The sequence below is a fragment of the Lampris incognitus genome, chromosome 15 (assembly GCF_029633865.1).
Source record: "Lampris incognitus isolate fLamInc1 chromosome 15, fLamInc1.hap2, whole genome shotgun sequence".
NCBI classification, from domain to species: Eukaryota; Metazoa; Chordata; class Actinopteri; order Lampriformes; family Lampridae; genus Lampris; species Lampris incognitus.
Window position 1 is genome coordinate 36219276 of NC_079225.1, and position 16146 is coordinate 36235421.

General features: G+C 45.5%; 1 protein-coding gene across 1 annotated transcript in view; it reads left to right on the top strand.

Moving 5' to 3' along the window:
• The window catches only part of man1a1 (mannosidase, alpha, class 1A, member 1), a 248254-nt gene that overhangs the window by 98532 nt on the left and 133576 nt on the right, over nt 1-16146 (top strand). The gene's annotated exons all lie outside the window — the stretch shown is intronic.

The window sequence follows — 16146 nt, forward strand, 5'->3', positions numbered from 1 at the left end:
CACAATTCTAAAACCGCCATGCAGTGTATTTGTTGGATATCACACTAGCCAGCTAGTTGATCGTGTAATTTGAAAATAATGGGCACTGAAACAAGGGCAAACTCTGATCGCGGGTCTGAGTGTCGAGGTGCAGCCATGCCTGAGAGTCAAACGATGTTTTGAGATTGAATTAGGTATTTTGTCTCTGTAATTGAAATGGATGGAGTAATTCTGCTCTAGTCCTCCTGCGGGCGGGCGGGCGAGCATCTGTGTGGTTGCCTCATATTTGATGTAAATTGTGTTTTCGATGGTGTCTGGTGGGATGTGCTTGAGGGGGGCACCATGGTAGTAAAATTGGGGGTTTCCATCACACACATCCACTGTCTAGCCCTGTGTTGCACACTCTTGTCTCCTGAGCTTTTGTTATGGAGCCCAAGGTCTGCAGCCACAGTAATTAATCACACACACACACAACTAAATATTGTCCCTGCCTGGGATTTGAACCTCCCAACACACAGGGCAACACAGTGTACCCATTATACTCTTTTTTTTCTTTCTCTCTTTCTTTCTTTCACTCTCTCTCTCTCTCACTCACTCAGACTCACTCACACACTGTTGCTCTGGACCACCTCTCTTTCGGTATGAAAGGTATGCTCACTTGTGCACATGTGCACACAAACACATATATACACTCAGTCTCACACACACACACACACACACACACACACACACACACACACACACACACACACACACAGAGTTGAAGTCCTTATAGTCCCTTATATACCAGTTTCAAACAGTCTCGTGGAAATCAGGAAGGCTTACAACTAATTTCATATCAGGATTCGACCTCGTCCAGTCTGTCGGGGGGGGGGGGCTGTAGGCTTAGCTTCACATTTCCCCCACACTGGCAAACACTGGATAAGCATTAGATAGCGACCCATACCCAAGATCCCAATCTGTAAATGCCTTTCACTGTAACCTTGAGAGAAGGTTTGAAGCCTGGATATCTGACAGGAGAAGCCAAGAGGTTAACACTTAATAAACACACATACGGCGAGGGATGTGGGTGTCCGTCTGCGTGGGTGTATGTTTTCTGCTTACGATAACATGATTAGCTAAAGGCTTAGCCAACACTTTTCCTCTTTCCTGTGTGACTTCCGTGAGGTTACTGCACACGCTCACGGGGAGGCAGCAGCAGAGGCCGAATGGGATCAGCAGCGGCGACCAAAGATGATGAGATCTGGATCAAATAGTAGGATTAAGGATTAGGCCTATAGTTTGCGGTGAGTTAACATTTAGGATGGGGGGGGGACGTTTGGGACACCCAACTGCTAAGAGGCAGTTTGGCTGATAAGACGAAGTCAGCTTGGAAATCACTGTGGATAACTTGCTGTGTCAGTATAGTTCAGATTTTTTTTTCATAAGTGGCCTTCAAATTTTCAACTTCTGCTTTAAAATCCCACTGCCCCAAAACACCGAAACACAGTTCATGATAAATTGGATGATGAATGAGACGGGTTTTTTTTTGTTTTTTTGGGGGGGGGGTTTCCCCTCCCTTTCCCCTCCTTTTTCTTGTATCCGGCTAATTACCCCGCTCTTCCAAGCCGTCCCGGTTGCTGCTCCAACCCCTCTGCTGATCCGGGGAGGGCTGCAGACCACCACATTCCTCCTCCGATACATGTGGAGTCGCCAGCTGCCTCTTTTCCCCTGACAATAAGGAGTTTGGCCAGGGGGACATGTAGCACATGGGAGGATCACGCTATTCTCCCCAGTTCCCCCTCCCCCCCTAACAGGCACCCCGACCGACCAGAGGCGGCGCTAGTGCTGCGACCAGGACACTTGCACACATCCGGCTTCCCACCCGCAGACACGGCCAATTGTGTCTGTAGGGACGCCCGACCAAGCCGGTGGTAACATGGGGATTCAAACTGGCAATTCCCATGTTGGCAGGGAACGGAATAGACTGCCACGCTGCCTGGACGCCTGAGACAGGGTTCTTAAAGAACACTTGAAGGGGAGGGGAAAAAAATCAGTTTTCAACATTATCTCTATGTAAATATGTTGTAGGGATAACTGCTTTAGCAGTAGTCATAATACACAGCAGTCTTCTTTGTCTCTCTGAAATTGCATCAAAATTGTGCGGAAAAGTGTCTGTCATTGACATCAGTAGTCAATCTGTGAATGTGAAAACTGCAACCCTTAATTCCTGGTTGCTTTTGGTGGGTTAAATCGAAATAGGCTGCATTGTATTTATTAGTAAATACAAATACAAACTCTACATAAAGCTGTTGTTGTGAATGCCACCATAGACGGTGATTCAGAGACACAGAAGACTGATGAGTATTGCAGCTACTAGTGGAGTATCACCCCTTATATCCCTTATATGTGTGTGTGTGTGTGTGTTTATATATATATATATATATATAGAGAGAGAGAGAGAGAGAGAGAGAGAGAGGGAGAGAGATTAAAGTCATGACTGTTATCCTTTAAGGCTGAGTTTATACAAAAGCAGAGTTTGCTGGCTTCCAGTCAGCCGGAAGGCCGGGGCAGCCAACTGTGAACTGGTGTCAGGCTCGGTCCTTCACCCACCCTTTATTTTTCCATTCTCACCTCCGAGGGAAATGACCAGAATCACAATGACTCTTCAGCCGCTTTCTGTCATTATCAACATTAACCGACAATGTCAACCCAACGTGGGAAATAGGACTAGAGCGCTGATCGCAGGGCTATTTGATCATATTTCATCATTTTATGAGTATGTAATTATCAAAATCTCTGTATATATTGACTCATTCATAGTCCAGTAATATGTCATAGCTGTTAATTTCATTGTGAAAATGTATCTGCTGTGTTTTAGTCTACAGTTACTCCTCTTACATCATCCATCTGCTAATAGACGATGACGGCTTAGGTTCAATCACTGCACTTTGTGTACCGCATATGGTGGTCACAGAAAGTTGCATCACTTCATCTGGACACAACGTTTGCCGACGGATACGTTTCGTCACTCATCTAATGCCCCTTTTCCACTACATGGTACCGGCTCAACTCGACTGGACTGTCGTTTTCCATTACTGTTAACAGTACCCCCTCAGTGTAGCTGGTCTGCGTTGATTTTGGTACCCGCTCCAGTTTTTTTTTTTTTTGGAACCTCGACAAAAGCGGTGCCACAAAATTGGTAACAGTTACCAAAATGCCAGTACTGTACATTAATGGAAAACAAAATATAATATTTTGTTCTTATTTCTATTTGTTATTTATCTTTTATTTCTGTTTGTTTCTGTTTCTATTTTCTTATCTTGTATCTTGCTAGTTTTTAGTTATTAGAACGTTGAGTGTCTGTAATAGAACTCAATTCCCCCTCGGGGATAAATAAAGGATTCTGATTCTGATTCTGATTCTGAAAAAGTAGAGTCAAGTTGAGCCGGTACCATGTAGTAGAAAAGGGGCATAAGTGACCTCTACAGTCTCAACTGACTGCAGGTATCCCCACCCTTACAAACAATACTGTGGCATAACGACTGAAACCAGTGACCAGTTTCATGTGCAGATTGAAGTGAGCGTTAACTAGTTACAGTGGCCATGTGTAGTATTCACAGAGGATTGGGGAATAGTTGCAGTAGGATGCTGTGTTCAACATAAGCAAACCTCTGAATTCATTTGCTCAGATTAGCTCGGAGTGAGAAGAAGAAAAAGTTCTCACAGTTTGGCCATTTATTAATATATTTTGCAGTTGTATGTTTTTCATTCCCTCATTTCATTTTTAACATGTGCCTGCACATTGTTTTAATGACAATAAATTAAATTGAATTCATGGAAAATTACAAAATCTATTTCCCCACTCCGCTGCTTTACAAGAACACTCAGTAAAGAATGGCCCGCTGCCACTGCAGCCAACGTTTGGCCACCAGATGCAAATATGATGTTTTCAAAAATAGATTTACGATTACAAAAGAAAAAGAAATGACTAAAGGTGTCAGTTGACGTCACTCAGGGGCAGTTCCATATGTCACCCACACTTTGGCACAAACAAATCACTGCCCCACCAACAACGCAGTAAAAAAAAAAGTAATTGAATTGAAATTATAATTGGCCCATCCCAAGGTTCCTGGCTGGGCCCGGGCTCTGCATCATCCACATATTGTCCTGCTGGCAGACTCCACAAAGTACAACAAACAAACAGAGAACAGCACATAGATTATAAATGATAAGTGGACTGCATTTATACAGCACTTTTCTAGTCTACCGACCACTCAACGTGCTTCACAGTGTACGTCTCACATTCACCCATTCACACACACATCCGTACACTGGTGGTGGAGGCTGCCATGCAAGGCACCAACCTACTCATTGGAAGCGGTTAGAGGTGTAGCGTATTGCTCAAGGACACTACGGCGTGCTCTCTAGAGGAGCCAGGGATCGAACCAGTGACCTTTCGATTACTAGACGACCCACTCTACCTCCTGAGCCATGCCGCCTAAGACACAGATTATAGATGATTTCTTAAAGTAAACGAACTGTTGCAAATTACTTGGATGGACATACAATTCCCCCCCCCCCCACACCTTTTCTCCCCGATTGTACCCGGCCAACCACCCTGCTCTCTGAGCCGTCCCGGTTGCTGCTCCACCCCTTCTGCTGATCCGGGGAGGGCTGCAGACTACCACATGCCTCCTCCGATACATGTGGAGTCTCCAGCCGCTTTTCACCTGACAGTGAGGAGGTTCACCTGGGGAACGCAGCGTTTGGGAGGATCATTCCCCCCAGTTCCCCCTCCCCCCTGAACAGGTGCCCCGACCGACCAGAGGAGGCACTAGTGCAGCAACCAGGACACACACCCACATGCAGCTGCCCACCCGCAGACACGACCAATAGTGTGTGTAGGGAGGCCCGACCAAGCCAGCAGAAACACGGGGGTTCGAACCAGCATCCCTGTGTTGGTAGACAACAGAATAGACCGCTACGCTACCCAGACGCCGCTATCTGAACCATTTTTAACTAAAATAAATGCTTAATTAAACACAAACATGTTTTTTTTGTGTGCAGTGCAGCAGAAATGTTCTGCACAATCTGCTTTTGCATATATATGCTTTATTTCACGTATTCTGTCTTTTTGCTCTGAACGTCTTTAGAATTACTGTTTTCCATCCCATTTAATTTGAATCATTTTCTTTTTCATCTGATGCTATCCCCGTTAACCGCTGTTGCACAATCCTAAGAGAAAAGTGGAAATAAGATGTAGAGGATTTAATGTAAAATGAGGAAGGGGTGAATCAGAAAAATTATAGGCGAATGAATTGCAGTCAATGTGAAAATACAAAGGTAATGTAAAAGGAGGTAGAGAGGAACAAGAGAGGCCTTGGATATAGAGGCGTAAGAGAGAGACGTTAAGATGATGTGGCCTGTAGTTGAAGGCCTGACAGTGCACCAGCAGTTAGCTGTCAGTTGGTGTGTGTATGTAGCTCCTTCGACATAATGCACACAAACCCTCACTACATGGATCGTGGCTCGCCTGGCTAATGGCGGTGAATGCTAAGAGAAACGGTAACCTTCACTTAGTGGCCTGACGTCACCCATAACTTAAACACAAAGCAGACTGTCAATCAGGCTTTTGTTCAGGGCTTTGTGTCTACATTTAGACTCTTGTGGCGCATATAACCCAACCCACAATCAATATTTACCAATCTTAGCCTCATCAAAACATGGTGTCGTGGTCTTCAGGTTTCCATGACCGTCATAGACGGGTCATCCTTTGGCTTACTTGCATGTTGTCTCCAGTGTCAGTTCAGATCGAAGAAGAGTTGGTTTTAGAGGAGTCCTTCTCACCCCTGCCCTTGATGACTCACGGTAGGGTTGAGTTTCTTTTCTGACAGGTGTATTTGTTAAGGCTCACTTGTTGTGATAGGTCTAAAAACCCCAGATACCAAGCTGGCTTGATACGTGACACAACAGGTTGTGGTTATTAACCACCCGGTAGAATAGAAAAGCAGCAGGGTTCTGGATCCCCAAGGGCCAGTCTGAAAACCACGGGTTTAGCGGTAAAGTTGCTTGACTTAGCCAGTGATACATGTAGGACAGGAGGGTGTCCTGCAGCCACTACTGGTGGATATGAAGGACTCCTGACCAGTGAGGTGTGAACCGGGTGTCTTAACCTGAGAAAGCATAAAAAAAACACGTCAGTATTTTTCCCCCCTCTTTTTTGTCCTCCGTTGTACTTGGCCAGTTTCCCCACTCTTCGAGCCGTCCCGGTCGCTGCTGCACCCCCTCTGCCGATCCGGGGAGGGCTGCAGACTAGAGCCCTTCACTGGACTGTTTTCTTAATCCTGCTCCCGCTGGATTTCTGACCCTTCTGACCATTCAGGCCCGCACAGTAGAATTCCACTGATGATGTGTGTTCTCCCGTCCTGCAGGGAAAGCACATTATTTTACTGTGTACTGTTAATAAAGGGACGCATACCTGTCGGTAACAACGGAGCGAACTTACGTCCTAGTGCATCATCACATCGATACTAGTGCAGTAATTACACATCTTCCAGTGCAATAGGTACACCTATTCTAGGGCAAAATTAAACATTTTTTATTTGACTTATTATTTTAGAAGCTGTGTTGCTGAGGTTGTTTTACATTTCCCCGTGTCTTTTAACGCACTGATCAGGAGTAGTGCTCCTCTACTCTGTTCTCCTCCTCTGCATTCATACATGACACGTCGATGTACTATCGAAAATATTGCATCCATTAAACGCAACCGAAAAACGAATCGACTGCTTTGCAACAAAGTTTTTTTATTCAGCTGATAGAAAAATAAAATAGATAAATAAGGGCAGCAACTATGTTGGCTCCATGGTCAGTGACAAACGCAACACGGCCAGCTAGCAGCGACGTGTCGGTTCCAAACTCACGGAGTTTCCCAAACAGGAGGTTCCTGGTGTTCTCTCCAACACCCTTGAAACGAGACCGAAGTCGTCGTTTGCGTCATGGATGGTGCTGGATATGAGTAATGTTGTGTGGTAATCCTCAGTCCATATAGTATGTGTTGTGATGGCACATCCATGTGTTTCCATGAGGGGCTTTATCTCCATTGCCACTGATGCCTGCAGTGCCCGAGCTCTCCCCTCCACCTGTCTGGATACAGTGATTGGGTGAGGTAAAACATCTTTTACATCAAATTTGCCATATTTAGCCACTACATTAACAACGTAGAGCTATGCCAACAAAGCCTTCCCGGCGACGAAGTCATACAGCCGAATGTCTCTACAGCAAAGTGCGACACATTTCTGGATTATATCTTGTTTAATATGTGCAGGGAGACGAGCTTTATCTTTGAAAGACAGCTTACTCTGACCGGGGGGAATGGAGCAGGTATGCCACCTCAGCCCAGAGGTGCCAGACTTGTGCCCGTTGTACATCAACACTTCTGCACAGTTCTTTTCCATCCTTGTCTGTCACAACTGAGAAGTTTTCCCCAAATATCCGACCTCCTTGCTTTGTTTTGGTAACGTAATGACCAACTCTTGAGTTTCTTTTCAACTTCATTTGTTGACTCCATCTTTTTTGTTAGCGCTAGCTAAATCACGGGACCCGCCGCACTTTATTTTTTTGACCACCTGCAGCAAAGTTAAAACTGCCCGCTTCCGCGAGATTTGCGTTGGGTCCCAAGGGAGCCCAATGCCGTCCTCTACTTGCAGACTACCACATGCCTCCTCCGGTACACGTGGGGTCGCCAGCCACTTCTTTTTACCTGACAGCGAGGAGATTCACCAGGGGGACGTAGCGTGTGGGAGGATCACACTATTCCCCCGAACAGCCCCCCCCCCAGTCCCCCCCCCCCGAACAGACGTCCCGACCGACCAGAGGAGGCGCTAGTGCAGCGACCAGGACACACACCCACATCCGGCTTCCCACCCGCAGACACGGCCAGTTGTGTCTGTAGGGACGCCCGACCAAGCCGGGGGTAACACGGGGATTCAAACTGGCGATCCCCGTGTTGGCAGGCAGCAGAATAGACCGTCATGCTACCCAGACGCCCACATGTCAGTATTTGTGGGCTGCATACTGCTGTTTACACTGTTGTGAACTACAATTAGGGACTCAAATAATGTGTTTTTACCAAATTCCTGTACATAACTTTCCCTTTGAATATTTTTTTTACCCTTGATGTGTAAAATATACAAAGAACCCCAAATAAATAGCTGTGCTGTCGCTAGCGATGTACGTGCACAGTAACAATTAAGGTATTGGCTTGTTGACCTCACTGATTATTTCTATTGATGAGTGGAAATATAGTGAAATGTATCAATACCGTCTCAGTGGTTTCCCCCAGGAGCATTAATCATTAATTCATATACAGAAGAGATTCAGAGTCTATTGTACACACACACACACACACACACACACACACATACACACACACACACGCTCACACACACACACACACACTCACACACACACAGCCATTTCATTATTCTGTTTATTGTTTATAGATTCGAAATCTAATCACACTTCTTCAAAGAAGACACGTCAATATCTGGAGATCAGGTTTGCTTCTTGACCCCCTACAACACAATCAGTGTTCCATGTTTGTGCGATCACAGCTTCATTTGTACACCCCCCCCCCCACCCCCCGTCATACTGCAGATTACAGCTCTGTCTTTGCCGCCTGGCTGCTTCCAGTGAAGGTTATTTCATTCTTAACAACCAAACAATGCATCATTCTCCTGCCTCACACCGCTGTGTTCTGCCTTTTTCAACACACACACACACACACACACACACACACCCCAACATGATGTAAGAGCCAAGGGTTTCCTGCACGATGCAAGATGAAGGAATGCAGTGAGCTGTTGTTGTAATTGACAAGTGACACTTGCTAATAGAGTTCTCAGTCACTTAGCACTCTCTCTCTCTCTCTCGCTCTCTGTTTCTCTCTCTCTCGCTCTTTCTCTCTCGCTCTCTCTCTCGCTCTCTCTCTCTATGATCTCTCTCTCTTGCTCTCTCTATTGCTCTTTCTCCCTCTCACTCTCTCGCCCTCTCTCTATCAATCTGTCTTGCTCTTTCTCTCTCGCTCTCTGTCATGCTCTCTCTCTATCGTTCTTTCTCACTCTATCACCCTCTCTCTCGCTCTTGTCTCGTGCTCTCTATCACACTCTCTCTCTATCGCTCTATCTCTCTCTTTCTCTCTCACTCTATCTCTCACTCTCTCTCTATCGCTCTCTGTCTGTCTGTCTGTCTGTCCGTCTCACACACACACACACACACACACACACACACACACACACACACACACACACACACACACTGTGTGTGTAGCTAATACTAGCTGTAAGCTAATGATGTCTACAATGCTAGCACAGAGCCATGTCACAACAGTACAAGGTACATTGGGTTCATAAAGGCCAACGTATAAGATGGTTTTGTGTGTGTGTGTGTGTGTGTGTGTGTGTGTGTGTGTGTGTGTTTGTGCCATGTTACTACGGTACAAGGTACATTAAATGCCAACAGATAAGATGGTGGTGTGTGTGTGTGTGTGTGTGTGTCTGTCTGTGTGTGTGTCTGTCTGTGTCTGTGTGCGTGCGTGCGTGTGTTGGTACATGCTTGAACAGGATAAGGACATATTGCTATGCAGATGATGAATGAAGCTTTCTAGAGATTGCCTTTTTTTATCCATTTTTCATTCCCATCCATCACTCCTTTCTGTCCTATTTTTCTTTCTTTTCAGTTTCCGATGACAGGGAGAAACAAAGGGAATAGATTAGTTGTTAAAAGGAGAGGCGGACAGGAGGAGATTGACGAAACAGGATGAACCAGAGAGGGAGAAAGTGAGAAATCGATGCGAGTTCTTCCTCTGAATGGGAAGCAGGCAGAAAGCGCTAGGACACGTCGGAGATGAGAGGGCCGGAGAGCGAGGGAAGAGTGGATGTGACGGTCTTCGAAGCGGAAATAGAGAAGCGACGTTAACATGCAGTAGAGATGAGAAAGCGACTCATCTCCTTCGCTGAGTCTACTGGCTCTCCTTTATATATTTATCCATACTCTCTCTCTCTCTCTCTCTCTCTCTCTCTCTCTCTCTCTCTCTCTCTCTCTCTCTCTCTCTCTCTCATGTATCCGTCCATCCTTGATGCATGGTTATCAGTGAGTGCCAGGCCCAGCGGCTCTCCTCAGAGAAACAACCAAAGCGTGTTTTCAGGAATCCGACTTCTCTGCAGTTGGAAGTGCTCTCCTTGCGCCGGCTGCTGAAGCGGCTTTAGGTTATGTGGGGTCCGCAAGGTAGCCGACATCCTCTCCGTTAATGTATATATATATATATATATATATATATATATATATATATATATATATATATATATATATACTACTCGTGGCACTTCGGTTGCCCCTAAGTATGGCCGAGATACTGACGGGATATGCTACGAGAAGCAGTAAAATTGATTTCTCATTCGTTCCTTTCATAACTGACATCCGGGGACATTTTTTACGCCCTAAAATATAATCTTAAATATCTGCTGAGTGAAGTTTAGAGAGGGAAAGATAAGGGGTCAGAAAACTGCACCAGACCAGATTCCTACAGATTCAATGAAGCTGCTCGGTTTTTGTGTTGTCGCTCCGGTCACTCTGAATCTCTGCATCACACACTGAGGAAGAGTAGTGAGGAGGAAGGAAGCGTTGTGACAAGACAATGGCTGGTTGCAAAGTGTCATGTCATTTTTCCGTCACCCAGGGCTCTCTAATGGAGCAACAACAAGGGATACATGAAAAACAGGATGGCCAGAGGAAGGAGGGCAGGACTCACAATAACATGGACTGAACAAAATGGGTTCGTTGCTGATCGTGGCCTATATGCTCCCTCTCTGTCTCTCCTCCCTCTCTCCCCCCCCTCTCTCTTCTCCCTCTCTCTCGCTCTCCTCCCTCTCTCGCTGTCTCTCTCTCGCTATCTCTGTCTCTCCCCCCCCTCTCTCTTCTCCCTCTCTCTCGCTCTCCTCCCTCGCTCTCCTCCCTCTCTCGCTGTCTCTCTCTCTCACTATCTCTGTCTCTCCTCCCTCTCTCTCCCCCCTCTCTCTCTCTTCTCCCTCTCTCTCGCTCTCCTCCCTCTCTTCTCCCTCTCTCTTGCTGTCTCTCTCTCTCGCTGTCTCTCTCTCTCGCTGTCTGTCTCTCTCCCTTTCGTCTGTCTTCTCCTTTTCTGCCTCGCTCTTCCTCCCTTTCTGTCTCTTTTAACCTTTCTTTCTGTCTGTCTGTCCGTCTGTCTGTCTGTCTGTCTGTCTGTCTGTCTGTCTGTCTGTCTGTCTGTCTGTCTCTGTCTCTCTCTCTCTCTCTCTCTCTCTCTCTCTCTCTCTCTCTCTCTCTCTCTCTCTCTCTCTCTCTCTCTCTCTCTCCCTACCTTTCTGTTTGCATGTCAGTCTCTGTTTTTTCATCATCCCTTTCTCTCTCACTCAACGTCTCTATGGGTTGCCCGCTCCAAAATGCCATTTCTGCCTTTTTTTTCCCCCTCCCTGTCCTCTTACACCACCATTTTATCCATTCGTCCGCTGTCAGGTCTACATGTTTCCATACCTCCTCCCCCCTTCTCTCCATCCTGTGTGCCCGGCAGCCATCCTTGACATGGCGGTGATGGTAAATGGTGGCTCTCTGCCTAACCCGTATCTGGGTTAGCGGTGTGTTAAGGGGGAGCTGAGGCCATTCAGTCTAATGGAAAGCTTTTAGCTGCCCTTGTGATCCTCCCCTCACTTCTACGGGGATATAAAATACCCACCCTTTTCTTCCTTCGCTTTCTTCTCTGCATTACCTTTCTCTTCTTCCCCATTACATAGAGTTTCTTTCTCGCGCCGTGTTACTTTGTCCCCTCCCGATATCTTCGTCCTTTCTTCTCTCTCTCTCTGTACACGTGTCTCCTTACAGCGTTTTATTTGTTTTTATTCCTACTCTTGCTGTCTAGGTTATTTCCACTGCCCCCTTTTCCACCTCTCTCTCTCTCGCTCTCACTCTCTCTCTGTGGCCAGGTAGTTACTCAAACCCCAGAGAGACTACAGCTCCACTTTTTAGCTCTCAATATACCACGGTTAGGCCTAAAAGCCTTGCTGAGGGCCCCGGGTTCAACGCCGAATGGTTTATTTATTTTTTCTCCAAACACACACACATGCACGTCCACACATGCACGACTGACAGGTGTGCACTCTCATATTCACAAGTGGCAGAAGGCGCCGGTCAGTGACTACAGGTTGACCGGAGGCCTTGGTAGTGGTTGTGCTTGTGTGTGTCTCTCTCCACCTACTGCCAGGGCGATTACCTCAGACCAGCGGTACGCCCAGCGATTTACAACCACCGGTGAACGCTGCATATCTCCCCATCTGCTTCACACAAAAATTGTTCTTCACCCTCCCTAAAAATTATTCCCAACATCTGGCGTCTGAGTCCATTTGCAGGCTTTTTCTGTCTCTTCCTCCATAGCGATACAATTAGGAATACGCTGTCTGAGAATGTGTTTCATAGTCTTTTGAATATAACTCGGAGCACAGTTTATTTCAGCTAATGTATTCAACTTCATTATACATGAGAGAATAGCATGTTGATTATAATCTGATTTTTTTTTCTGTCTCCCAAATCTCAGAACACAGCTTGTAAAATTTTAGAGTTGCTTATATCGACATCTGGCTATCAACATGCTCTGACGATGTTACCCCCGGTGATGTTTGTCTTATCGAATGCAATTTAACGCATTTGTAAAGACTTAAGGCCATTCACAAGTTTCTTCTTCCTCAATGGGATGTGACAGTTTTCTTTTGTAAAAAAGAAAAGAAAAAAAATATATTTGTATGTATGTATATTTTGGCAAATAGTATTTATCAGAGAAAATGGTTTTGAAAATGCTTTAAAATGACCTGAATCAGCTGTCAGTCTGTCTTCTTTTGGGTTATATAAATATTTTATGAACTTGGGTTAGGCTATACAGCTGTTCTAAAGGTCATCACTTTGCCTTTGAACGCAGCTCGAGACATTTAAAGCTAAGTGGACAATCAGTGGTTTAGATTGTAGTCTGACATGGTCAAATAACACCTATTGCTGCTCTATGCACTCTCAAAAAAACAACTCTGAATGTAGACAAGAGCATCCAGAGATATATATCTGTGTTGTGAAAGTGCTCGAAATGGGTTTTGTAAATGTTGCAGGCCATCCACTGCAGTCATATACAGCATACTGTAATGGACTAAAAACCTGACCCTGAGGATCGAGGGGGTTTATCAGCGTTTTTCATTTATGATTGGTGTTATCAACCGCTGACTTTTTTTTCTTTCTTTTTTTTTGGATTTTCCACCTTTTTATTTTGGCAGAAATAGTAGAGAGAGACAGGAAAGGTAGGTGGGAGAGAAAGGGGAGGACGTGCAGCAAAGGGCCCGGGCCAGATTCGAAACCAGGCCCGCTGTGGTAAGGAACTCAGCCTTGTATGTGGTATGCGCTCTACCGGGTGAGCCACCGGGGCGCCCCACCGCTGACATTTTCATGTGGTATGTGAGGTCTTGCTATTTGACTGGGCTGCCACATGTGTTGTCTGGAAAGACAACTCGTGGTTTTAGTCATTTCGCCTGCTTCTCCGTTTCGATCCTGGTTTACCGAACTTGTGTGTCCAAATTTGAGTTCTTTGAATATCCCTGAAGCACAGCTTCGGTCTCAAATTCACATTGCGAAAAAGTACGTAGATACAGTAAATCACAACGGACGACACCCTTGATTCAGAATTTTTTTTGGGGGGGGGGGGTTATAAATAAAACGCTAAATGAATACACGAGTGCCCCATGCAGAAAGAAGCAAGTGAAGCTTCCAAACATAACCACTGTGCAGCACCATCCCATGGAGCATCACCAACCGAGTGCCACAGAGCAATGGAGGGGAAATGAAAAACCCCTGAAACACACAGCATGCAGACCCAGACACATCACTCACAGAGAGAGAGAAAGAGAGAGAGCAGTAAGAATGATGGGTAGCCAGAGCTGTCACGACTAGTGAGGAAGCAGTCATGAACAAAAGGCAATAAAAAGGCAGACAAGAGGTTCTGGAGAGGCCAGTTCCCAGGTCAATATGAGCAGAGGATGCAGTGCAGACACAAAACTTCCTCGCCTCCGGCCCACAACCCCCACATCACCGAGCTGCCCCCAAGCGGCAAAAGCTCTCGTCCTGATAAGAGAGAGCACCCAGACACATGACAGGAAGACTCATACGCTCGTACATCATGCAGACTGTCAGTTTGAAGGGTGCAAAGGCTTTTAGGGACTGGGTTTAGTGCTAAAAGGAAGCACTAACCTTGCATCAAGAATGAGACCTTCCCAGCAAGGAAGTATTAAGGTATGGAATCAACAAAGCCGTTCCACTCAGAGAAAACTACTGGTCAACTGGTGTTCAGGGCTTATAGCTGAGATTTTTAAGTGGCTGTAGACAACTTTTCCACCACCACCCCCCCACCCCCCAGTGTTTCCAATCGGTATTACTGTTTGCGCCACTGTCGCAAAGACAACCAGATCGCTTTGTGTTTATTAGCAGCCTGGCTACTAGCCAAAGCAAGAAACAACGTTTAAGAATCCCAGGTTGAACTAGAACCCCCGATCTCAGTGCTATGATAAAGGCAGAGTAAAACATCTGGTAGTATTAAATAAGTAGGCAGGGTGCATTACTTACTGATCCAGTAGAAATAATGCCAACTGAAAGTCGGTTTGGTACCCCCTCAAGTCCTGGAGCTCTCGCCATCGAGTGAATGCCCGTCAGATGTTCCCCCTTGTTTTAGCTCGTCTTCTATCACTCTCCCTCTTCGTCTTCTTTGCCTCCTCCATCAATTGGGTTCTTGTTCTTTTGTCAGGTAGAGTTTCCACGATTACTTCGGTTGTTCCACCGTCTGCCGTTTTTTTGTTTGTTTGGGTTTTTTTTTAAAACTTTTTATACAATAATACAATGAACAGCAGGATACAAAGAAAACAAAGCATACTCCAAAAGGAAAAAAAACGAAAAGCAAAGGTTGTGTGAAATGAAATAGTATTGACAGGGGGGCTCAGTACAGTATTTTCAGGGAGACAAAATAGTTTCACAAGTGTTTCTAGTTTTGATGGCTTTACTGTGTTTACTAAATTTGAGAGTATCTAAATATTGGTCAAAAACGACTTTGAAGATAAAGAAGTTGGGTTTACGGGCAGAAAAATTTGCTGGTATGGATATGATATTTACCAAAAATTAAAAAGATTAATCATGTGTAAAAACTGAACATTATCAAGGTCATCTTTATGCTCCATTTTTACATTGAATTTAGTGATTTTCCCATGTATAAACCACTGTCTGCCGTTGTGTAGCCCGCTACTGGGTGGTTAACGCACTTCCTGTGCCGTAAATTGATTTGCCGTGGAAAAAATCATGCCCGGTGGCAGACAGAATTGCATAGTGAAAGCGAGGCTTGCTTATAGAGAACCAGTCTAAACGCCGATGGTGTCATTATTCTATAGCCATTACACCGTGCAATCAACATTTACTTCATAATGATAAATCAAAGCAAAAAAAAAGAAAGTTGTCTACTCCACTTTGAATAGACTAAAGAATCATACTGCGATATAAGAAGGAAGACTTCGAGATTTCTATCTTGTCAAACAACGTTCTTGTCATCAACCAGTATGTTGTTACCGACGCAGGAAATGAGCAGCACTTGATCAGCACTTGATCAGCGCTCATTGCTTATGGAAATGTATTGTACTGGGATTGTTCGCGTTTCAAGAGCAGTCTGGCCGCGGTGTCATTTCAACACGATCCAAATTTAGTGCCCGGGTCTTAAAGGGACATTTCACCGATGGTTTTGGTGTGTATGTTTGCAGTCGCTACTGATGAGTAATGCAGTCGACTGAAGTAAAAGTCCTCACTGCGCAGGAGCTTGCTCGGTCTTTCCCACAGTGCCTACGTGTACCAGAATGCATTGCGCGTAAGGCTCTGTCGTCATCCAACGAAACCGTAGCTTAGTCGAGAGAACGAGGATGTGTTTTTTGAACAGCGTGTTCAGCATCGATTAGCGTGTTAGCAACCCTGCTAGGATGTAGTTTTTCCAACCACCAGATTACGTCACGCTACGTCACTTGGCGGCCTGAGAAAACTCCTTATAAAACTAAAATAGGCAACCTGAAAAGATGTAATAAATAACTCAAAAATAAA